The sequence below is a fragment of the Alligator sinensis genome, unplaced genomic scaffold (assembly GCF_000455745.1).
Source record: "Alligator sinensis unplaced genomic scaffold, ASM45574v1 scaffold602_1, whole genome shotgun sequence".
Lineage (NCBI taxonomy): Eukaryota > Metazoa > Chordata > Crocodylia > Alligatoridae > Alligator > Alligator sinensis.
Genome location: NW_005841976.1, coordinates 431,698 through 434,889, shown reverse-complemented (window position 1 = coordinate 434,889; position 3,192 = coordinate 431,698).

Sequence of the window (3,192 nt, the reverse complement as noted above, 5' to 3'; positions counted from 1 at the left end):
GCTGAAGAGCTGTTCCTAGAATCTCAGTGTGGGTTTAGGGCATCAAGAAGCACAACTGACATGATCTTCACTACTTGCCAGCTTCAGGAACAATGCTGGAAACAACATAAACCTTTCTACATGACCTTCTTTGTCATCACAAAAGCCTTTGACTGTCAACCAAGAAGTGCTGTGTGTCACAACCCAAAGTTGTGGTTTTTTGTTTGTGTGTGCTTCGGCACCGCTAAATTATGTTCCCGCTAAATTGCAGCTCCTTTGCATGGTGGAGTGTTCTGCTGCAATAGGAGAACCCGCTTGCAAAAAGAGTATTTCCCGCCAATTTGTAGCCTTCTTTGCATGGTGCATTTCTTTTGCATCTCAGAGATGCACAGTGCAAAGGAGTTCCCGCCATTTGTATTTAGATTCGCACCACATTATTGGCCAGTTCTAAATGTAGGCATACGTGGCGGCTAGCTATTAGCTTGCTAGCCATACAAAAGGTTTGAGTGGTTTCCGCCCAAGTTGAAGAACCCCAAGGAGAACCCCCGCAAGGGAGGACTCCACGAACATCAGGAGGAGGAGACTTCACCCTGTGTGAAGATCTCTAAGCGCTGCGGATCCTCACGGACCCAACGCATCTCTTAAGAAGGCAACAGAGGTCTAAACAGCCTCTGGCCTCTCCCCGTCGCCGAGCGCAATCCTAGACGTATCCCTATCCTATATACCCAATTTTCGAACCCACGGAGTCTTCACAGCTCTGGGGGACCTGGGAACCGAACAGAACCCACGGAGATTCAGCCACTCCGTGAGGAAAGAATTGCCGAACCCGCGGAGCCTAAACCACTCCGGGGTCAAAGAACTGAGTTTGTCAGAGTCCTCCAACGAGGACTCAAGTGGAGCTGCACCTGGAAACTGTCCAGCCTACCCCGCGACCATCTTGGGTGTAAGGAAATAATCTTTAAATCAACCACTACGCCTCTGTGACTAATTCTAGCCCGTGCGTGCCTTGCCACCACACGGTCTCCTTCGGCCCCGCGTGCCCAGGCTACTGGCCACAGCCCACGCGCGCAAAGACGGGCCCGGCTTGTCCCAGCCTGCACATGGCAACATGGATGGGATCGGGAGAGAACTCGCACATGGCGAGGATGGGCTCGGGAGCCGGCCCGCACATGGCGACGAGGATGGGATCAGAAGGAGACACGCTAGAGCTAGAATTGGTAAGAACTGCCCTTGGCGCAATAACCAATGCCAAGTGAAAAACTTTGAGCAGCTGGAAGCGCATATCGCTTACCACCAGGTGGGTGGAACGGGTGAAAGATTTGTTAGTGGACGCCTGTCGCTGAAGGGAGAAGAGGGAATCTCCGAAGACGGAGCCCCGAGAGAAAGGGAAGTGTATTTGCTCCCCACGGCGTTCGGGTGTATAATGAGAGACGAACGGGTCCTGTACAGGCCCCTCGATACTGTGTCCCTCGCCGGACCCAACCCGGCAGGCGAAACAAACCCGACCTTAACCCGGGAGTGTGCCCGATGCCTACGATATGCTCGGGAGGCCAGTTCCCTCCCCTCATGGCGGCTAGATTAAGGGGTCGCGAGCTACCATCCGAGCTCCGCGAAGATCTGGAGACGGAGGAACGAGCCGCAGATGAGAGGGTGGCCTTGCGGTACGACAAGGGGGGAGAACCAAGTGCAACTTTTCGTACGATTACTAATCTAATGTGTAAGAATTTAAGTTTGAAAGCCCAGCTGCAGATGGCTATCCAAGCGGTCAAAGAAGTGGCTGAGAGAAAGGGACCTGAAACGCCGGTCCAAGATGGTGCCGAGCAAGAGGGAGACCGCGTGGAAGAACCGGAAAAGAAGGGTGGCGCTGCTAAAGAACCCGCGAGAGTTTGGTCAGCAACTCTGCCCATCGACGCAGCGTCGTCGCCGGCAACCCCGCCTAGCGACGCAGCGACGTCTCTGCCGACCACACCTTCATGCCGACGAAGGAGAGAGTCAAGCGGAGGAGTGCATCCGCCCCTCCTGCCTGAAGCAGTAACAGCAGCAGTAACCCCCGCGGCAGCAGTTCAACCTATAACAGCATCAACTCCCAAAAGAACAGCTTATTCTGCAACAACAACTAACCGAGTTGTTACCACCTACTACGCTCACACCAGAGCTGAGTTGCAGGATTTATGTAGAGCATCAAGGATCCAAACCTGAAGAGACTCTAGCTGTATGGTTAGGACGCTTGGTCATGGAACTTGGATCCGACCTGCTAAAACAAGAAGAAGCAAGCTTCCTAGTTAGACAAGCTTCGTGGAGTAGAGGACATGTCACTGACATTGACATGATAACAGTTAATACTCACTGGCCTATTCCATTGCCAGCGCTTGTTGCAGGACTAATTAGTCAGAAAGCTCACGTATGGCATGCAGGACAGCCAGAATATACCGGCGCAGAGCATCTCATGCTGGCAATCATCGGCGTCTCGTACTATACTTGGAACCCGAGAGCATGTGCGCTGGGACTGACATCACTCCAGCAAATAAGACCATGGCCTCACCGTCACTTGCGAGATCCTGGAACCATTCCACTAACCTCTCACAGTTTAGATAGTTGCCTCGAGATTTATGGACAAAAGAACATCGTCGTCCTTCGGATTCTGCTCAGTCCAATGGTAAACCAACCCATGAGTAATCTTCTTTGTCAGTTGTCACAACTGCGTGTCCTGATGGAGCCCGGATTGTCTCTTGATCGGGATTGTCGACACCCGACCAGACCTCAAGGCACCAGACGTCATGGATCCAATCTTCCACCACTGCCACCGAGAACCCTAGAGGAGCGATACACGTTTAGATTTCTCCTACAGCATTCCGGACTCAACAAGCGGCAGCTTCGGATTTTAGGAGATGCAGGCCAATGGTAATTGGCTTATGAGTTAGGTTTTCATTATTTAGAAGAGCCAGATGATGGATCCTCAACGATTTCATCCAATTGAGCCGTAAAAATTGTTTAAGTTTGTTGAATAAGATCATTAATCTATTTTTTCAGAGTCTTCTGTTTACAGATCCGAGATTCAGAGTGCGTGGCGAAGAGAAGCCTTGAGAGGGATGACATCACCGAGAGAAGTGAGGGCCTGACGTACGACTTCGCCATGACGCCCACTGAAGCCCTGATCGTGCAATTTTGTTATAAATCAGATTGTGTGTTTGTGTTGATTATTGTTTCTTGATT